This window comes from Salvelinus namaycush, chromosome 13 (assembly GCF_016432855.1).
Source record: "Salvelinus namaycush isolate Seneca chromosome 13, SaNama_1.0, whole genome shotgun sequence".
NCBI classification, from domain to species: domain Eukaryota; kingdom Metazoa; phylum Chordata; class Actinopteri; order Salmoniformes; family Salmonidae; genus Salvelinus; species Salvelinus namaycush.
This window is the reverse complement of record NC_052319.1, coordinates 28422189-28443752: the sequence shown is the minus strand read 5'-3', so window position 1 is coordinate 28443752 and position 21564 is coordinate 28422189. Positions and strand designations below refer to the sequence as shown.

The 21564-nt window shown below is 46.5% G+C and overlaps 1 protein-coding gene across 1 annotated transcript in view; it reads right to left on the bottom strand.

The window, feature by feature from the left end:
* Window positions 1–21564, bottom strand: part of LOC120058396 (ephrin type-A receptor 6-like) — a 260362-nt gene that overhangs the window by 150600 nt on the left and 88198 nt on the right. The window lies entirely within an intron of this gene.

Sequence of the window (21564 nt, the reverse complement as noted above, 5' to 3'; positions counted from 1 at the left end):
AATGATATTGAAAGCAAAAGATTAACCCAAAAGTTTTCAGAGCAAAATAAATAATATTGCAAGGAAATAATCGTGAAAAGGCAAGAACAAATTAATTGTAAATGAATGAAACAAAAAAAAATCTGTGAAACCTTTTCAATGATAGCGCAATTGCAATGAAACACTTCCCTCTTTGCCTGAAATGTTTTCTATCTTTGGTTAAGTTAACCTGCACTTAGCTTTCTCTGCATTGTGTTGCGGATGTTTGGGCGAGCGTTCATTCCAGGTGGGGTTACTGAGAGGGAGTCGAAAATGATGCATCTCTGTTGGTCAACCGGTTTTCGGGTGACAGGTCAGCCTCACCCAAAGATCCAGTTTGTTACCATCCTAGCCACCATCGTGGCTTCCACCAGATGGAACGAGTTGGCTCTGGTCACCGTTTTCTGCAGCAGACTGCGGGAGGAGATACAGCTGGAATTAGCCTGCCAGCTCATCAGCATGGCGATCCGGTTGGACAACCTCCTGCGGTCCTGAAGTAAAGCCAATGGAGGTGGGCTCAGCACATTTGCCCGAGGCAGAGCATAGGAGAAGGAGGAATCTGGGCCTCTGCGTCTATTGTGGGGAAAGGGGTCATTTCTCCCCGACCTGCTCTCTATCACCTAGGAGGCGAGGAGGTGACAAGCCAGGGAATTCTCCTGCGCTAACCCAGGTGGGAGGCAAGGTCTCCTCTCCTTGTCTGTCAAATCAACCAGTGTGTTTTCCCGCTAAATCCCCTGAGTTCTCTCGCCCTTCACTCCCGTTAGCTCTGATGGAATTTTTTAGATGCATCCACTGCATTACGCATCCCTTTGGTTCCCCTACAGTCACCCATTCCGGCTCGTACATCACATTACTGTTCTTGATTATAGACACCCCCACGCACCCCATTGTTTAAGGTCTCCCCTGGTTGAGTTTGCATAACCCGGTTATTTCCTGGTCCGAGAGGTGACTGCTGGGATGGTCGCAGGAGTGTCAGGGGAGGTGTCTCGCGGTGTCTGTCAACACCACTACGGTGAAAAGTGTGTTCCTCAAGTGGATTTACCGGAAGAGTACCAGGATCGGGTTTTTTCTAAGACCCAGGCTACACGCCTGCCTCCCAATCGCCCCTGGGACTGTGCCATTGACCTGTTGTCTGACGCAGCCCTCCCGAGAGGACATGTCTATCCCCTCTCTTATGCGGAAACCGAGGCCATGGAGACCTATGTACAGAAGAGTCTCCAGCAGAGTTTTATCCGTCACTCTAAGTCACCAGCCTCCTCAAGCTTCTTTTTTGTTTAGAAGAAAGATGAGGGACTGCGCCCCTGCATTGATTATCGAACACTGAACAAGGCTACCATCAAGTTCAGCTATCCTTTACCCCTCATACCAACCATCATCGAACAAATGCACGGGGCGCAGTACTTCACGAAGCTGGACTTCACGAAGCGCCTACAATCTGGTGCAAATTCGCGCGGGCAATGAATGGAAGACCGCTTATTCAATGACCACGGGTCATTACGAGTATCTCGTAATGCCCGTTGGACTGTCTAATGCTCCTTCAGTCTTCCAGGCCTTCATCAACAAAGTGTTTCGGGACATGCTGGGACGGGGCATAGTGGTCGATAGACAAGATTTTGGTCTATTCTGATGACCATGTTCAGCATGTCTCGTTAGTCATGTGCTGAGAAGACTGTTGGAGCATGATCTATATGCTAAACAGGAGAAATGTTTGTTTTTCCATTGGTCCGTGTCCTTCTTGGGCTATCTCATCTCCACGGAGGAAGTGGAGATGGAGGAGCAGCGCAGTCAGGTCATGGACCATCCCCAATTCCGTGAAAGCAGTCCAGCGATTCCTGGGATTCGCCAACTATTTTCGGAGGTTCATCCGGGGCTTCAGCACAGTGGTCGCGCCTCTTACCTCCCTGCTGAGAGGAGATCCCCAGCGGCTTCGATGGATGGCGGAGAGGGCGTTCGAGACGCTGAAGGCACGTTTCACCACTGCTCCCGTGTTGGCACATCCCGACCCCTCACTCCCCTTCATTGTCGAGGTGGATGCCTCCGAAGTAGGAGTCACGGCCGTGTTATCACAGTGCACCGGAACCTCTCCAAAGCTGCAGCCCTGCGCTTTCTACTCCAAGCAGCTGAGCCCAGCCCAGAGGAACTACGACGTAGGGGACCGGGAACGCTTGGTGGTCAAGAAGGCTCTGAAGGCGTGGAGGCACTGGCTGGAGGGGTCCAAACACCCTTTCCTGGTGTGGACGGACCACCGCAACCTGGAGTACATCAGGGCAGCAAAGAGGTTAAACCCGAGACAGGCCAGGTGGGCTCTATTCTTCACCAGGTTCCAATTCACGATTTCCTATAGGCCAGGCTCGAACAATGTGAAGGTGGACGCCCTGTCTTACCTCTATGACGCAGATGAAAGGCAAGGAGAAGAGACCCCCATCATCCCTCTGTTCCACATCATTGTGCCAGTGGTGTGGGACATGGACGCAGACATACGGCAGGCCCTGCATACGGAACCCGCACCTTCACAGTGCCCAGAGAACCGTGCCTAAGTTCCCACAGGTGTGCCGGACCGCCTCCTTTCCTTGGCACACATGGCACCTGTGTAGGGTCATCCTGGGATAGGCGTACCATCGCCTGCCTAACGGAGAAGTACTGGTGGCCCACCTTGGCTAGGGACGTCTGGGTTTACGTCTCTTCCTGCTCCATCTGTGCTCAGTCAAAGACACACAGACACCTCCCATTTGGAAAGCTCCTTCCCCTGCCGGTTCCACAATGACCCTGGTCTCACCTCTCGGTGGAATTTGTCACTGACCTTCCCCCCTCCCAGGGGAACACCACCATTCTCATCGTTGTGGACTGGTTTTCCAAAGCTTGACGCTTCCTTCCTCTGCCTGCGCTTCCGTTGGCCATGCAAACCACGGAGGCTCTTTTTATGCACGTCTTCCGGCACTACGGGATCCCGGAGGATATTGTGTCAGACCGTGGCCCTCGGTTCACCTCACGTGTATGGAAGGCATTCATGGAACGCCTGGGGGTCATGGTGGGTCTCACCTCCGGGTATCGTCCTCAAGCTAATGGGCAGGTGGAGAGGGTCAATCAGGAGGTTGGAAGGTTCCTGAGGTGTTACTGTCAGGATTGGCAAGGGGGAGTGGGCAGATTTTCTACATTGGCGGAGAATTCCCTACCTTGGCGGAGAGGTGGGGAATTCTCTACCTTGGAAGAGAGGTCCTGGATTTGAGGCGTCGGGGGGGGGGGGGGGGGGGGGCGTCTCCAGTACCTCATCGAATAGGAGGGGTACGGCCCAGAGGAGCGGTGCTGGGTTCCTGCGGTGGACATCCTGGATGCTGATTGTATTTGTATAAATGTGCCCTTTGTTTCCCCATTGGGCTGTCGATTATTGTTCGCATGTCCGTTGGTCATTTGAGTACCTTTGCATTGTCTCAGCCTGTGCTGCGTGTTTTATGCATTGTGTATTACGAGTCTTGTCCTGTGTCGTTCTACAAGGTTTACCATCGCTCTTTTGTTTGGGTACATCCCAGTGTTTTATATACGTGTTTGTTTTGGGTGTATTAAAAACCCAGATGTATTCCTGCACCTGTCTCCAAATCCTTTATACCAGCGTAACACATGCTGATGATTTCAAGTTGTATTAGGTTTATTTTGATCTGTTAAGACATTGAATACATGTTAAGTACAGTATATTTACTACATTGAATGTTTAAGTTTTTTCTCAAAGTAAGTTCATTTAAAGTTATGTGATTTGGTTTATGTAGATACCACATTTCAATGTTAACAAACAGTAACGAAAAACCTGATCTAATTTTCATTTTCATATAGATTTTGCAGCAAACAGAATGTTCACCACAAGTTTCCCAAAATTGTTTGCTAGAAGTTCACAAGTTGCCTCAATTTTACCACAACAGTTTTCCCAAAAACTAATTTGCATGCGAAAATATCAGCTTGACTCAAATTTACCGCAACAGTTTGCCACCAAACTAATTTGGATGTGAAAATATGAGCTTGCTGCCAATTTGTGACAAATTGGCCAAATGTTTCCCACCCGTTTGCCAGAAGCCAGTTGTTTTGGTAAGGGAGTCCATATATATCAGCCCCCTTACAGAGTCTCTGGTGCTATCCCCTGCAGGATATAACTCACTACTGTAGTATTGACAAGTGACAATATTTACTAATGTATGCAAACAAACTTGCCTTGCATCAAACAAAATGTCACTTAGTGGTGAACTCAGTGGTGGAGGATGGGACTACAATAAGAAAATACACTGAGTCTACAAAACATTAGGAACATGACATAGACTAGCCAGGTGAATCCAGGTCTAAGCTATGATCCATTATTGATGTCACTTGTTAAATCCACTTCAATCAGTGTAGAAGAAAGTTTAAAGAAGGATTTTAAGCCTTGATACAGGGAGACAGATTATGTATGCCATTCAGAGGGTGAATGGGCAAGACAAAATATTTAAGTGCCTTTGAACGGGGTATGGTAGTAGGTGCCATGTGCACCCGTTTGAGTGTGTCAAGAACTGCAGCGCTGCTGGGTTTTTCATGCTAAACAGTTTCCTGTGTGTATCAAGAATGGTCCACCACCCAAAGGACATCCAGCCAACTTGACACAACTGTGGGAAGCATTGGAGTCAACATGGGCCAGCATCCCTGTGGAACGCTTTCGACACCTTGTCCATGCCCCGACGAATTGAGGCTGTTCTGAGGGCAAAAGGGGGTGAAACTCATTATTATCCTAATGTTTTGTACACTCGGTGTAATTCAATTTTAACTCTACTGTGAACTCTACCATGCCATAGAGTAGCACTTAAATCAGAATATTGCTGTAGGATTCAGCTACAGGGCTAGGCATAGAGGTGGTTGAGAGAGCATATCCCACTTCTCCACCCTTCTCTTGACGTGTGCACTTGCACACTTCTCGTCATGGATTTAAAAGCATAGGATGGGGGTGTAAGCATTGGCAGAAGGGTTTCCAGCATTGATAAATCAATGCAAGAAAGTGTGCAAGTGCACACTTTGGGAGAAGGGTGGAGAATCCGGATGCAACTCACACGGTAACATTACTTTTAGGTCAAAGTCATAATGGTACTCCCTATGATGAGAATCAGTACCAAGTAATGACTTGTAATGACTTGCAACCATAGAGTTAGATAATGTAGACATGATCTACCTCTATGCTTGCAACATCCACCTCCTATCTTTCCAAGTAGTAGTAGGCCTACCTAATATAGGATACCTACTATCAGCTGGTTTAGATGAAGTCCATGAGGATGAGCTCCTCCTACATGTGCTCACTACTCTGTGAAGATGCCAGACAGAGAGACAGACAGGCAGGCAGACAGGACAGACAGGTGGACACACACACACACACACACGCGCGCACACAGCTAGTGTGAGAGCCAGGTCACAAAAAAGAAACAAATGCAAAACAAAATTGTTTATAGTACATGCACACGCTAATGTGTACTCTAATGAGAGTAGTGCCATAGCTCTCGCAAACCCAAGGCCATACAGCTCTGGAGTCATGAGAAGGGTCAGTAGTGCACTTCTTGAGAGTAACTTCAGTGCATCCTATCTTGCTTGCTGTGATATAAATTATATAACTATGCTAGTTAGCTAGATAATTGTTTTAATGCATGTTTTAAATGTGAAATTACAAGACACAAAAGGCACTTACCTAAGGGTGTTTCCCAATGGCATCCTTGTTGTAAAGGTAACGATACCTAGCCGGGCTAGTCAGTCCCAGTGGGCTAGCTAGCTAGTAGCAACTAGCCACTGAGGCAGTTTATTTCGAAATGGAAAAGTAAAAAAACAAAAAAACAAATCAAGCTTTTTTATACAGTAGCTGGCTAGTTTGCGTAAAACACTGTTGCCTCATCATTGCCAGCTAGTTAGCTAGCTATCTAACGTAGCTGTACTAGCCATTGTTTTAAGCTGCAAGCTGGGATATAAAAAATGAGGATGAACTGTCACTTCAAAACAAGTTGACCAACTGAGACACATCATTTATGCCTCCTCAAAACCCTGCCTACACGGAACAAATGTGCCAAAACTTTGCAGTGTTTCATCGCAATCATGTTATCATTGAAAATGATATCATTTGGGGGAATTAATTTATAATTCATTTTATTCTTGCCTTACAAAATTATTTCCTTGCAATAATATTTATTTTGCTCTCAATACTTTTGGGTTAATGTTTTGCTTTCAATATTTTTTGTTGTTGTTGCAATAATAAGACTTTTGTTCTCGAATTCAAAAGGTTTGTTTGATATTAAAGGGACTAAAGGCACTATATACAGTCTGCTCTCCTATAACTGTCTCTGTGACCACAATCTAAACCTTGGGTGTTTCTCAATATGCATATTACCATGCTCCGAGCACGCAAATTGGAGCACGGAATGAGAATGAGTTCGAAAACAAAGAATGTAAAACGGAGAACGGAGGGCAGTTCTCAGATGCGTTCTTAATTTGCACACATTTCGAAGCATACATCTGAATGTTCCCAGGATTGTTAACCTAAATTAAATCAAAATCGAATCAAATTAAATTGTATTGGTTCCATACACATATTTAGCCGATGTTATTGCGGGTGTAGCGAAATGCTCAGTACTTTGTTGATGCACCTTTGGCAGCGATTACAGCCTCGAGTCTTCTTGGGTATGACGCTACAAGCTTGGCACACCTGTATTTGGGGAGTTTCTCCCATTCTTCTCTGCAGATCCTCTCAAGCTCTGTAAGGTTGGATGGGGAGCTTTGCTCCGTTCATCTTTCCCTCGATCCTGACTAGTCTCCCAGTCCCTGCCGCTGAAAAACATCCCCACAGCATGATGCTGCCACCACAATGCTTCACCATAGGGATGGTGCAAGGTTTCCTCCAAACGTGGAGCTTGGCATTCAGGCCAAAGAGTTCAATCTTGGTTTCATCAGACCAGAGAATCTTGTTTCTCATGGTCTGAGAGTCCTTTAGGACTTAAAGCGGGCTGTCAAGTGTATTTTACTGAGGAGTGGCTTCCGTTTGGCCACTCTACCATAAAGGCCTGATTGCTTGTCCGCCTGATGCTTGTCCTTCTGGAAGGTTCTCCCATCTCCACAGAGGAACGATGGTCACTTTGTCAGAGTGACCATCGGGTTCTTGGTCACCTCCCTGACCAAGGCCCTTCTCCCCCGATTGCTCAGTTTGGCCGGGCGGCCAGCTCTAGGAAGAGTCTTGGTGGTTCCAAATTTCTTCCATTTAAAAATGATGAAGGCCACTGTGTTCTTAGAGACCTTCAATGCTGCAGACATTTTTTGTTACCCTTCCCCAGATCTGTGCCTCGACACAGTCCTGTCTCGGAGCTCTACAGACAATTCCTTCAACCTCATGGCTTGGTTTTGGCTCTGACATTCACTGTCAACTGTGGAACCTTATATAGACAGGTGTGTGCCTTTACAAATCATGTCCAATCAATTGAATTTACCACAGGTGGACTCCAATCAAGTTGTAGAAACATCTCAAGGATGATTAATGGAAGCAGGATGCACCTGAGCTCGATTTTGAGTCTCATAGCAAAGTGTCTGATTACTTATGTAAATACGTTTTTTCAGTTTAAAATTTTTAATAATTGTGCAAACATTTCTAAAAAACGGTTTTTGCTTTGTCCTAATGAGGTATTGTGTGTAGATTGATGAGGAAAACAATTAATTTAATACATTTTAAAATAAGGCTATAAAGTAACATAATTTAGGAAAAAGAGAAGAGGGCTGGATACTTTCTAAATGCCCTGTATACAGCAATAGTTGAATAGGATATGATATCCAAAAGTTATGTTGGGCTGTATGTAATAACACAAAAAAGCGTTCTGGGCTAATAATGTAAGAAACTCAGAGAATGAGTGTGGAGCGCGGTAGTATGCATACTGAGAAACACCCCTTGTGTTCAGAAGAAGGTTCTAACTATGGTAAATAAGAGACAATGTAGCTATGTTGAGGTCAGGTGATGTGGGACTGAGGTATTATCGTCTACTCCCCCTGACGCCCTGGACTCCCCACGGCAGACCAGGCAGTGTGGAGGTTTAATAACTACTGTGTGACTGTTGGAACAATGAGCAGGCCCTCGTTTAGGGCTGACACAGCATTATAATCGCTACACATCACCAAGACTAACCCAACTGTGAAATCTACTACAGAGAGAGGAAAAGAGGAAGGAAGGGATGGAGAGGGAAAGTGAGAGGGAGAGAGGGGGAAAGTATACTGTAGGTGTTCTAGGTGTGAACACAAAGGCATTTAATGCCAGAGAGAGATTAATGTGTAAGGATGTTTTAATTCAGGTAAGGTGCTCGAACATTAGCATAAACATGTGGTGTATCTCCTCTACCCTTAATATAATGGATGAACAGAGTTTAAACCAGAGCCAGAGGGACAGAGTAATGTGTCTCTGTCTTCTTCTTAGTAAACTCTTACTTGTGGGTCACATCAGGATAGCAGTCAACTGGGAACTCAGTAATTCTTCAGACAAGCAGTGCTCCCTGAAATGCCAGAGTCAGCGGGAACCCAGACAGACACAGTTTAAAGGGTACACTGTACACGACAGCAGAAACAGCAAAGGTGCTGCATTAGCAACATCTACAGGTAACCCTACTCTTAGATTTGACAATTAAATAGAAACAAAAACAAAACAGAAGTTTCCGATATGGTCGTGGATGCCTATTCTAGATGAATAAATTGTTCATGTCTGCAGTTTAACTTTTCTGGCACGCCAAGTTACAATAGACTATATAAAGAATTGGGGAAAGTTGGATGAATAATTAATTTCTGGTGTTGTTCTGATCACAGCTGTAGTGTGATGTTGTCTGGCTGATTGCTGAGCAGCTGTGGATGCAGCTGTGAACCTCTCAGGCCTGCACCACAGATAAATCATCATCAACTACTACTGAATGACAACCCCAAGCTGCATGGGCTGAGGACATCTGAACATTGAGTGGGTGAGAGACTGAGAGAAGATTTCATAATGGGACATATCCATGCGCTTCATAGAACGGAGATGTATGAAAAGAACGTTGCTTCCAGAGGCAGTTTGGAACTCGAGGGTCCCGTTCTGTGAGCTTGTCTGGCCTACCACTTCCTTCGCGGCTGAGCTGTTGTTGCCCCTAGACATTTCCACTTCACAATAATAGCACTTACAGTTGACCGGGGAAGCTCTAACAGGGCAGACATTTGATGAACTGACTTGTTGGAAAGGTGGCATCCTATGACGGTGCCACATTGAAAGTCACTGTGCTCTTCAGTACGGCCATTCTACTGCCAATGTTTGTCTATGGAGATTGCATGGCTGTGTGCTCGATTTTATACACCTGTCAGCAACGGGTGTGGCTCAAATAGCTGAATCCACTAATTTGAAGTGTCCACATACTTTTGTATACATAGTGTATATATAGTCTCTCACTGTAGCCCCACTTTCCCCCGGTCTCTCCCCCCTCTTTCCCCCAGTCTCTCCCCCTCTCTCTCAGCCCCAGGTGGCTTTGACCTCTACCCCTCTCTCCCCCTGTCTCTGACCATCCTCTCCCCCACTGACAGGTCCAGAGTCTGACCAAGCGTCAGTGACCTTTCCTCCCCCACACTAGGGGCGTGCTGTTCGTGGCCTTTACAGCAGGTAAAGAATAGACAGGGGGAGAGAGGCTTTTACAGCAGGTTAGGAACAGACAGGGGGAGAGAGGCCTTTACAGCAGGTTAGGAACAGACAGGGGGAGAGAGGACTTTACAGCAGGTTAGGAACAGACAGGGAGAGAGGACTTTACAGCAGGTTAGGAACAGACAGGGGGAGAGAGGACTTTACAGCAGGTTAGGAACAGACAGGGAGAGAGGACTTTACAGCAGGTTAGGAACAGACAGGGGGAGAGAGGCCTTTACAGCAGGTTAGGAACAGACAGGGAGAGAGGACTTTACAGCAGGTTAGGAACAGACAGGGGGAGAGAGGACTTTACAGCAGGTTAGGTTAGGAACAGACAGGGAGAGAGGACTTTACAGCAGGTTAGGAACAGACAGGGAGAGAGGCCTTTACAGCAGGTTAGGAACAGACAGGGAGAGAGGACTTTACAGCAGGTTAGGAACAGACAGGGGGAGAGAAGCCTTTACAGCAGGTTAGGAACAGACAGGGAGAGAGGCCTTTACAGCAGGTTAGGAACAGACAGGGGGAGAGAGGCCTTTACAGCAGGTTAGGAACAGACAGGGAGAGAGGACTTTACAGCAGGTTAGGAACAGACAGGGAGAGAGGACTTTACAGCAGGTTAGGAACAGACAGGGGGAGAGAAGCCTTTACAGCAGGTTAGGAACAGACAGGGGGAGAGAAGCCTTTACAGCAGGTTAGGAACAGACAGGGGGAGAGAGGCCTTTACAGCAGGTTAGGAACATACAGGGGGAGAGAGGACTTTACAGCAGGTTAGGAACAGACAGGGAGAGAGAGGGGAAGTACTTTATAGCAGAGAGGAATCATGTGGATATACAGTACCATAAGAACATTATTTGAAATGTGTAAATACTAAGGCAGATTTTCTTCTGAGCGATAGATATAAACACTACTAAGCAGTGGCATAGCCCTGTACCAGTTCTGTTAGTGTCACCCCATGTCTTATAGAGTAGAGCCAGGCAGTGATAACCCTGAGCCACCACCAGACAGACAGACAGACTGTCCAGGGATCAAACCCACGTCTGGGCAGCCGCAGCAGATGTAATCTCTGACAGCGAGTTGCCCTGTCCCCTGCCTCAGATCACAGCAGGAAATGGACCCCCTGACTATACTGCACTATAAAGGCAAAGTGCAGTATCTACAGTATGTAAATTATTTTCTAACTTCAAATTCTTTTTCTGTCCAGACAGACAGCAATTTTTGGTACTTCATGATATTCTGATTGTGTGGCTTGTTTGTCATCAGGAAAGTAAATACCACATGAATCAAATATTACACCTGGCCATTACAACAGATCAAAGATTTTTGTAAGGCAGTATAACGTTACTGGCCCCACGTACACATACATATGCATAAACACATAAAGCAGTGGGTTGGTAGCCAGGCAGAATTTAAAGAGGACGTTTTATTCTTTACAACCAAATCTCTATTTTTGATGTAAATGACATGTTATCGAAGGGTCCAGACACCTTTTTTGTGATTTCACTTATTTTGAGAAACTTACCTCAAACAGCAAATCACTTACTTATCCTCATTGTGTAGTATGGGCTCCTGAAATATCATTAACAAAGGCCTAAATACACCCAATACATCCTTTTAGAAACGGACACATTCTCAGTATAGTGATGTAGGTCATTAGATGTTGTACACGTGAAATTGTGTCATTCTGAACTTTATCCGCAACGTTACATTCCATTTTGGTGTGACTCGAGGGATACATCTCGGGCCATTCTACAGGTAACTGCCCAAATAAATATAGATACAAAGTATATTGAAAACAGGGAGTGCTTCCACACAGGAAGTTCCAGACACTTGTAGAATCTATGTCAAGGAGCATTGAAGCTGTTCTGGCTGCTCATGGTGGCCCAACGCCCTGTTAAGACACTTTATGTTGGTGCTTACTTTATTTTGGCAGTTACCTGTAGCAACTACCTGTAGAAGTTACCTGTAGCAGCTACCTGTATCAGCTACCTGTAGCAGTTACCTGTAGCAGCTACCTGTAGCAGTTACCTGTAGCAGTTACCTGTAGCAGCTACCTGTAGCAGTTACCTGTAGCAGTTACCTGTAGCAGTTACCTGTAGCAGCTACCTGTAGCAGTTACCTGTAGCAGCTACCTGTAGCAGTTACCTGTAGCAGTTACCTGTAGCAGCTACCTGTAGCAGTTACCTGTAGCAGTTACCTGTAGCAGTTACCTGTAGCAGTTACCTGTAGCAGCTACCTGTAGCAGTTACCTGTAGCAGCTACCTGTAGCAGTTACCTGTAGCAGTTACCTGTAGCAGCTACCTGTAGCAGTTACCTGTAGCAGTTACCTGTAGCAGTTACCTGTAGCAGCTACCTGTAGCAGCAGGCTACACGGAGAATGGAACAGCTGGTTGGGGGAAACATCTCCAGCAATGTTCCCTCAAACTTTTTTCGCCACTGAGCAAATTTCAGGTCTGCTGAGCGCAAACTTCACTGAAGTTGGAGACTTATATCTCCCTCACTAACTTTAAGCATCAGCTATCTGAGCAGCTCACCTATCGCTGCAGCTGTACACAGCCCATCTGTAAATAGCCCATCCAATTATCTACCTCATCCCCATATTGTTTTTATTTACTTGTTTTTGCTCTTTTGCACACCAGTATTTCTACTTGCACATCATCATCTGCACATCTATCACTCCAGTGTTAATTTACTAAATTGTAAATACTTCGCTACTATTGGCCTATTTATTGCCTTACCTCCTTACTCCATTTGAACACACTGTATACAGATATTTCTATTGTTATTGAGTGTATGTTTGTTTATTCCATGTGTAACTCTGTGTTGTTGTTTTTGTCGCACTGCTTTGCTTTCTCTTGGCCAGGTCGCAGTTGTAAATGAGAACTTGTTCTCAACTAGCCTACCTGGTTAAATAAAGGTGAAATAAAAGAAAAGAAAAACTTTGTGAGCACGTTTACTGTGAACACTGAGGCTGTACTAGCTTTAAGTTAGTTTTAACAGTGGTCAAGTAGGCTACTGTGGATCATAATGTAGGCAGGGCTTGACATTAACCTGTTTATCCACTTGTCCTTCAGACAAGGTGACTGAAAATGTTGTTTGATCCAAGAAACCACTTTACAAAATAAAATCCATCATTATTCCCATACCATTATTACAGAGAATCAGATAAATTATGCTACCCTCTGCCTATTGGCTACTTAGCTTATTCAAGCCCGTCTCAAAATACAGCACTGCCCCTTTAAGACAAAAAAAACAATTTACCTGACTTCATTTTCAAAGATGTCTAGAAATGCAAATGTTTTGTGCTCTTGTAGGAAGCAATCACTCCCCCATTGCTGACTACAAATGATCAATAATTGGGCTAATAACTCACTAACTAGCAAAGGATATAAACACATTTACAAATGTGCACACGTCGCTAAATGTAGCTCTCGCTGTGATCTCAAAACAAGCGCATTTCCTCACGACCGCTGATGCTGTAAAAACAGTCCAGTTCAAAGTGAATGGCACCGATCCATATATGGCAATCATCTATTTGCATATATGCCTACTGCAGCTCTGATTGGTTATGGCACACTGGTCTGTGTAGATTACGGGTCTGAGTGGTGCCTGTCAATGCAACAGAATTCTACTCAGATGCCTTCTACAAAATTTCTTGCATAGTTAGTTTAGCAAACTAAGTCTTGCATAGTTCGTTTTCTTTCGGTATGTTGCATTGAAAGTGGCAAATATTTTGTTGATTCGATCACAGTTCCCGCAGTAAAGGGAAATGTTGATAGTGTTAACTAATGGGGAAAACTCTAGAAAGTTGAGCGAAGCTCAATCTTGTGCTTCTTTGCACGGGCTGAGCGGCAGTCCCAGGGAGCTGTACGCCCGCGTGCAGCTAAGTGGGAACATTGGTCTTGAGTAGCACAAAATGGAATATAACGTTGCGTTGCGGATGACACAATGTCATGTATACAACATGTAAAGACCTATATCATCATACTGAGAGTTTTGACATTTCTAAAAGGACGTCATGTCTGGAGGATACCTGAGAGAATGCCAAGAGTGTGCAAAGCTGTCATCAATGCAAAGAGTGGCTACTTTGAAGTATCTCAAATATAAAATATATTTTGATTTGGGATTCTTCAAAGTAGCCACCCTTTGCCTTGATGACAGCTTTGTACGCTCTTGTCATTTGTTATATTCAGTCTTCTGTGATGTATGTAAAGTGTAATATTGGGATGCAAACTCAAAATTGAATACATTTCAGTACAGGTGTCTTGTTTTTTTGAAGCCCATAACCATGTGCGTGAGGTGTATACTTTTGTTTCAAAGTAGATTTGTTTAAGACTACCCAGAATCACTCTTGTGACCCTGATTTGGCCCACTACAGTAAAATGTTAAAGCAGCTTCAGAAGACAGACAGACAGACATATGGGTCTCCCTGCCCAATGTCAGCAGCATGACCACAGACAACAGAACTGACAGACAGCAGCACAGACAGCAGCATTACCACTGAAAGCAGCATGACCACAGAGAGCAGCATGACCACAGAGAGCAGAACTGACAGACAGCAGCACAGACAGCAGCATGACCACTGACAGCAGAACTGACAGACAGCAGCATAACCACAGACAGCAGCATAACCACAGACAACAGCACTGACAGACAGCAGCATAACCACAGACCGCAGCATAACCACAGACAGCAACATGACCACAGACAGCAGCACTGACAGACATCAGAATAACCACAGACAGCAGCATAACCACAGAGCAGCATGACCACAGACAGCAACATGACCACAGACAGCAGCATAACCACAGACAGCAGCATAACCACAGAGCAGCATGACCACAGACAGCAACATGACCACAGACAGCAGCACTGACAGACAGCAGCATAACCCCAGACAGCAGCATAACCACAGAGCAGCATGACCACAGACAGCAACATGACCACAGACAGCAGCATGACCACTGACATCAGCATAAACACAGACAGCAGCATGACCACAGACAGCAGCATGACCACAGACAGCAGCAGAACCACTGACAGACAGAAGAACCACTGACAGCAGCAAGACCACAGACAGCAGCAAGACCACAGACAGCAGCATGACCACAAACAGCAGCACTACCACTGACAGCAGCAAGACCACAGACAGCAGCAAGACCACAGACAGCAGCATGACCACTGACATCAGCATAAACACAGACAGCAGCATGACCACAGTCAGCAGCATGACCACTGACATCAGCATAAACACAGACAGCAGCATGACCACAGACAGCAGTAGAACCACTGACAGCAGCAAGACCACAGACAGCAGCATGACCACTGACATCAGCATAAACACAGACAGCAGCATGACCACAGACAGCAGCAGAACCACTGACAGCAGCAAGACCACAGACAGCAGCATGACCACTGACATCAGCATAAACACAGACAGCAGCATGACCACAGACAGCAGCAGAACCACTGACAGCAGCAAGACCACAGACAGCAGCATGACCACTGACATCAGCATAATCACTGACAGCAGCATGAACACTGACAGACAGCAGTATGAACACTGACAGCAGCACTGACAGCAGCATAACCACAGTCAGCAGCATGGCCACAGACAGCAGCATGACCACAGACAGACAGCAGCATGGCCACAGACAGCAGCATGACCACAGACAGACAGCAGCATGGCCACAGTCAGCAGCATGACCACAGACAGACAGCAGCATGGCCACAGACAGCAGCATGACCACAGACAAACAGCAGCATGGCCACAGACAGCAGCATGACCACTGACAGCAGCAGCATGCCCACAGACAGACAGCAGCATAACCACAGACAGTAGCATGGCCACAGACAGAGAGCAGCATGACCACAGACAGCAGCATGACCACTGACATCAGCATGACCATAGACAGCAGCATAACCACTGACATCAGCATGACCACAGACAGACAGCAGCATAACCACTGACATCAGCATGACCACAGACAGACAGCAGCATGGCCACAGACAGCAGCATGACCACAGACAGACAGCAGCATGGCCACAGACAGCAGCATGACCACAGACAGACAGCAGCATGGCCACAGACAGCAGCATGACCACAGACAGACAGCAGCATGGCCACAGACAGCAGCATGACCACAGACAGACAGCAGCATAACCACTGACATCAGCATGACCACAGACAGACAGCAGCATAACCACAGACAGTAGCATGGCCACAGACAGAGAGCAGCATGACCACAGACAGCAGCATGACCACTGACATCAGCATGACCATAGACAGCAGCATAACCACTGACATCAGCATGACCACAGACAGACAGCAGCATAACCACTGACATCAGCATGACCACAGACAGACAGCAGCATGGCCACAGACAGCAGCATGACCACAGACAGACAGCAGCATGGCCACAGACAGCAGCATGACCACAGACAGACAGCAGCATGGCCACAGACAGCAGCATGACCACAGACAGACAGCAGCATGGCCACAGACAGCAGCATGACCACAGACAGACTGCAGCATAACCACAGACATCAGCATGGCCAAAGACAGCAGCATGACCACAGACAGACAGCAGCATAACCACTGACATCAGCATGACCACAGACAGACAGCAGCATAACCACTGACATCAGCATGACCACAGACAGACAGCAGCATAACCACTGACATCAGCATGACCACAGACAGACAGCAGCATGACCAATGCCATCAGCATGACCCCAGACAGACAGCAGCATGACCAATGACATCAGCACTGACAGACAGCAGCATGACCACAGACAGACAGCAGCATGGTCACAGACAGAATTTTTGCCACAGACAGCAGCATGACCACAGACAGCAGCATGACCACAGACAGCAGCATGACCACTGACAGCAGCACTGACAGACAACAGCTCGACCACAGACCACAGACAGCAGCATAACCACAGACAGCAGGCTGAGACTACAGACAGCAGGCTGAGACTACAGACAGCAGGCTGAGACTACAGACAGCAGGCTGAGACTACAGACAGACTCCTAACACTGGTGACAGCTGGAGGTAGAGCTGTCTCAAAAAGGAGAGCACCCCTCACTCTCTATCCACAAATTCCCAAACATAGTGTTTGTATAATACACTAATGCTCTTATGTGCAAAGAAAGAAAACCACAGGAGCAGCATATCATTTTTGGGGCCCAGCACGGGTAGATACATTTGTGGTGCGCATATCACAAACACTCTTTATCTGTGTTGTTATATTTCACAGCCTCTGCCCTACCACAAATACATCATATCCCCTATCACACATACAAACACAGCCTCTCTCATATCACACACACATCCTCTCTCCCCTACTGGTCCACAGATCCAGCTGCAGCTTCAGTTAACAATCAGTACCACACAGCCAGAGCCCTTCACATTACATCTCATCTGAATGGCAGAGTGGGAGGGCTGCTACAAAGAAGGAGAGGAGGAGGAGAGGAGACAGGAGAGAAGAAGGGATGAAGGAGGGATGGCAGGAGGTAGATAATGAAGGATAGGGGATGACATCTGGCTTTGTGAAGATGCATGGAGCTCTGCCTATCTGCACTGCACCTATACTGCAGAATGACAAATAAAAGAGAGGGAAGGAGAGGGGGTGAGGAAGGGAAGGAAGGAGGGGTGAGGGAAGGAGATAGAGGGGGGACGATGGAGTGAGGGAGGTGAGATTTAGAGAGAGAAACGGGATGTGAGAGAGGGATAAAAGATGAGAGAGTGAGGGAGGTGAGATTTAGAGAGAGAAACGGGATGGGAGAGAGGGATAAAAGATGAGGGAGTGAGGGAGGTGAGATTTAGAGAGAGACACGGGATGTGAGAGAGGGAGAAAAGATGAGGGAGTGAGGGAGGTGAGATTTAGAGAGAGAAACAGGATGAGAGAGAGGGAAAAAAGATGAGGGAGTGAGGGAGGTGAGATTTAGAGAGAGAAACGGGATGTGAGAGAGGGAAAAAAGATGAGGGAGTGAGGGAGGTGAGATTTAGAGAGAGAAACGGGATGGGAGAGAGGGAGAAAAGATGAGGGAGTGAGGGAGGTGAGATTTAGAGAGAGAAACGGGATGGGAGAGAGGGAGAAAAGATGAGGGAGTGAGGGAGGTGAGATGTAGAGAGAGAAACGGGATGGGAGAAAGGGAGAAAAGATGAGGGAGTGAGGGAGGTGAGATGTAGAGAGAGAAACGGGATGTGAGAGAGGGATAAAAGATGAGGGAGTGAGGGAGGTGAGATTTAGAGAGAGAAACGGGATGTGAGAGAGGGAGAAAAGATGAGGGAGTGAGGGAGGTGAGATTTAGAGAGAGAAACGGGATGTGAGACAGGGAGAAAAGATGAGGGAGTGAGGGAGGTGAGATGTAGAGAGAGAAACGGGATGTGAGACAGGGAGAAAAGATGAGGGAGTGAGGGAGGTGAGATGTAGAGAGAGAAACGGGATGTAAGAGAGGGATAAATGATGAGGGAGTGAGGGAGGTGAGATGTAGAGAGAGAAACGGGAAGTGAGAGAGGGATAAAAGATGAGGGAGTGAGGGAGTGAGATTTAGAGAGAGAAACAGGATGGGAGAGAGGGAAAAAAGATGAGGGAGTGAGGGAGGTGAGATTTAGAGAGAGAAACGGGATGAGAGAGAGGGAGAAAAGATGAGGGAGTGAGGGAGGTGAGATGTAGAGAGAGAAACGGGATGTCAGAGAGGGCGAAAAGATGAGGGAGTGAGAGAGTTGAGATTTAGAGAGAGAAACGGGATGTAAGAGAGGGATAAATGATGAGGGAGTGGGGGAGGTGAGATGTAGAGAGAGAAACGGGATGTGAGAGAGGGATAAAAGATGAGGGAGTGAGGGAGTTGAGATTTAGAGAGAGGAACGGGATGGGAGAGAGGGAAAAAAGATGAGGGAGTGAGGGAGGTGAGATTTAGAGAGAGAAACGGGATGGGAGAGAGGGAGAAAAGATGAGGGAGTGAGGGAGGTGAAATGTAGAGAGAGAAACGGGATGGGAGACAGGGAGAAAAGATGAGGGAGTGAGGGAGGTGAGATGTAGAGAGAGAAACGGGATGTGAGAGAGGGAGAAAAGATGAGGGAGTGAGGGAGGTGAGATTTAGAGAGAGAAACGGGATGTGAGAGAGGGAGAAAAGATGAGGGAGTGAGGGAGGTGAGATTTAGAGAGAGAAACGGGATGTGATAGAGGGATAAAAGATGAGGGAGTGAGGGAGGTGAGATGTAGAGAGAGAAACGGGATGTGAGAGAGGGATAAAAGATGAGGGAGTGAGGGAGATGAGATTTAGAGAGAGAAACAGGATGGGAGAGAGGGAAAAAAGATGAGGGAGTGAGGGAGGTGAGATTTAGAGAGAGAAACGGGATGGGAGAGAGGGAGAAAAGATGAGGGAGTGAGGGAGGTGAGATGTAGAGAGAGAAACGGGATGGGAGAGAGGGAGAAAAGATGAGGGAGTGAGGGAGGTGAGATGTAGAGAGAGAAACGGGATGTGAGAGAGGGATAAAAGATGAGGGAGTGAGGGAGGTGAGATTTAGAGAGAGAAACGGGATGTGAGAGAGGGAGAAAAGATGAGGGAGTGAGGGAGGTGAGATTTAGAGAGAGAAACGGGATGTGATAGAGGGAGAAAAGATGAGGGAGTGAGGGAGGTGAGATGTAGAGAGAGAAACGGGATGTGAGAGAGGGATAAAAGATGAGGGAGTGAGGGAGGTGAGATTTAGAGAGAGAAACGGGATGTGAGAGAGGGATAAAAGATGAGGGAGTGAGGGAGGTGAGATTTAGAGAGAGGAACGGGATGGGAGAGAGGGAGAAAAGATGAGGGAGTGAGGGAGGTGAGATTTAGAGAGAGAAACGGGATGGGAGAGAGGGAGAAAAGATGAGGGAGTGAGAGAGTTGAGATTTAGAGAGAGAAACGGGATGTAAGAGAGGGATAAAAGATGAGGGAGTGAGGGAGGTGAGATTTAGAGAGAGAAACGGGATGTGAGAGAGGGAGAAAAGATGAGGGAGTGAGGGAGGTGAGATGTAGAGAGAGAAACGGGATGTGAGAGAGGGATAAAAGATGAGGGAGTGAGGGAGGTGAGATTTAGAGAGAGAAACGGGATGTGAGAGAGGGATAAAAGATGAGGGAGTGAGGGAGGTGAGATTTAGAGAGAGAAACGGGATGTGAGAGAGGGAGAAAAGATGAGGGAGTGAGGGAGGTGAGATGTAGAGAGAGAAACGGGATGTGAGATAGGGAGAAAAGATGAGGGACTGAGGGAGGTGAGATGTAGAGAGAGAAACGGGATGTAAGAGAGGGATAAATGATGAGGGAGTGGGGGAGGTGAGATGTAGAGAGAGAAACGGGATGTGAGAGAGGGATAAAAGATGAGGGAGTGAGGGAGATGAGATTTAGAGAGAGAAACGGGATGGGAGAGAGGGAAAAAAGATGAGGGAGTGAGGGAGGTGAGATTTAGAGAGAGAAACGGGATGGGAGAGAGGGAGAAAAGATGAGGGAGTGAGGGAGGTGAAATGTAGAGAGAGAAACGGGATGGGAGACAGGGAGAAAAGATGAGGGAGTGAGGGAGGTGAGATGTAGAGAGAGAAACGGGATGTGAGAGAGGGATAAAAGATGAGGGAGTGAGGGAGGTGAGATTTAGAGAGAGAAACGGGATGTGAGAGAGGGAGAAAAGATGAGGGAGTGAGGGAGGTGAGATTTAGAGAGAGAAACGGGATGTGATAGAGGGAGAAAAGATGAGGGAGTGAGGGAGGTGAGATGTAGAGAGAGAAACGGGATGTGAGACAGGGAGAAAAGATGAGGGAGTGAGGGAGGTGAGATGTAGAGAGAGAAACGGGATGTAAGAGAGGGATAAATGATGAGGGAGTGAGGGAGGTGAGATGTAGAGAGAGAAACGGGATGTGAGAGAGGGATAAAAGATGAGGGAGTGAGGGAGATGAGATTTAGAGAGAGAAACGGGATGGGAGAGAGGGAAAAAAGATGAGGGAGTGAGGGAGGTGAGATTTAGAGAGAGAAACGGGATGTGAGAGAGGGATAAAAGATGAGGGAGTGAGGGAGGTGAGATTTAGAGAGAGAAATGGGATGTGAGAGAGGGATAAAAGATGAGGGAGTGAGGGAGGTGAGATTTAGAGAGAGAAACGGGATGTGAGAGAGGGAGAAAAGATGAGGGAGAAAGAGACCGATCTGGATCCAGGTCAGTGAATAAAGCAGCTGTGGTTGAAACACCTGACACTCTTCATTGTGTAGTCAGACACCTTGGCCCATACATAACCCATAAATAATCCCCCCTGCAGGCCAGGACTGGTGATATGTAGCCTACAGATGGGTCATTCCACCAATTCGGTGCCTTTTGAGAAGTGTAACTTGGTCCAAAAAAATGTCACCTAATTTTAACATTCTGTCATAAAAAGCATGTGTTAAACTTAATAAAAAACATGTTTTCCCATATCAAGAGGTTGAATAAAAAAGTGACTATATTAAATGCCAAATAAAGTAACAGGGTTGACCGTAACATGGTTGACAGATTTCATCTTAACTCAGCCATATATTCCCCTGTGCCGGGGGAATGGAAGCTTGTTGTGTGCAACTGAATGGAAAACAAATATAGAAATAGTTAAATAGTTAAAATTATTTTGGCCTGTCTATCTATGGGTAACAGGGTTGATATGTTCCGCTTGACCCACTCACTTTTCCAACAGTAAACACCAGCAAATGGCCAGCAAGAATAGAACCAGCTCACCTGCTTTTACGCTATGATTTGACTATTAGATGTTCAGTGTTGCTTTTGAATTAAAAAAAAAGGAATAGTTTCACCATATTCAAACGAGAGTTCAGTTCACGTAACAGGGTTGAACTTAAAATGAGGGACAGACTAATCAGACTATTAAATGAATCCCTA